We start from the raw sequence: 1,157 nt of genomic DNA on the forward strand, positions 1-1,157 counted from the left end.
TGTGTGTGTGTGTGTGTGTGTGTGTGTGTGTTTCTCTTTCTGTCTCTCATTTTCCAGCCCAGCCTCTTTATCTTTATGTACCCTTTTCTTATTGATATGGCTATCCGTTACTTACACGCAGATCCTATTCCCGTATCAAACGGTAACTTTTATGACTCCAAATTTACCTGGTTATAAGCGAAGCTGTTCCCATAATATCCCACTTCTCTATATCTTCACCCAATCAACTACTTTGTCACGAACTCTTATCCCTCTTGAGCAGAACTTCTAAATAGAGGAGACACTGGCCCCTTCATCCAACCCCCCCCCCCTTTTTCCCATCCTCCCCGACTCCCTCAAACCCTTCTTCCCCATTTACCAATTCCATTTCTAATGCCTCCGTATTCGTGGTTATTATTCCACAACTCTGAGAGACTGATGAAGGAGACAACCAGCCTGCCCACACTGAAATGGACCCTTATGAAGAGGGGCGATGAAGCATGGAGCACCCCGTCTTTCCAGGACCCTGTTCTATATTCAAGTATTCAATTTAATAAATTCCAGAAAACGCGCCCTGATGAGAAAGACGAAGGGGAGCTAATCCCAAAATATCGACTGAACCTCCCACGGGTTCGTTCCCTTGACATTCTCACAATAAGGCTACGAACGACAAAACCCGAATCGAGGGTGTTAGAAGCAGCTGAACATCGACAAGAACAGTGTTTTCAGTAGCAGTGAATTCCAACGTTGGAGTTAAGCTTTAAAAACTTAACTTTTTTACGAATATCTACCCACGGGATTCTATGATGTGGGTGGCCTAGTGGTTAGGCTACCGGACTCATAATCGTGAGGTTTCAGATTCGGGGGTTCGAGTAATAGGCCCGACGTTGTGTCCTTGGGTAAGGCACTTTACACAAATTCTCCCCACTTCATCCAGGTGGGAATGGGTACCCGGCCATAGACAGTGAAAAAAAATTTGCCAGTACATAAGTGTTTTAGCGCCTATAAATGGCTGCTTGCACTGTATGCTACCCAGGAAGTTGAGGTTGTTTCAGAATGCTCTCAGGTCTGCCGGGGTAATACTATAGATTGCGAAGCGCATAGAGCGTGCTATTGAGTGGGGATTTGCGTCATACAAATTATGCTATCTATCTAAATATCTATGTATCTATTATTAT

Source organism: Aplysia californica, unplaced genomic scaffold (genome assembly GCF_000002075.1).
Source record: "Aplysia californica isolate F4 #8 unplaced genomic scaffold, AplCal3.0 scaffold00802, whole genome shotgun sequence".
NCBI lineage: Eukaryota > Metazoa > Mollusca > Gastropoda > Aplysiida > Aplysiidae > Aplysia > Aplysia californica.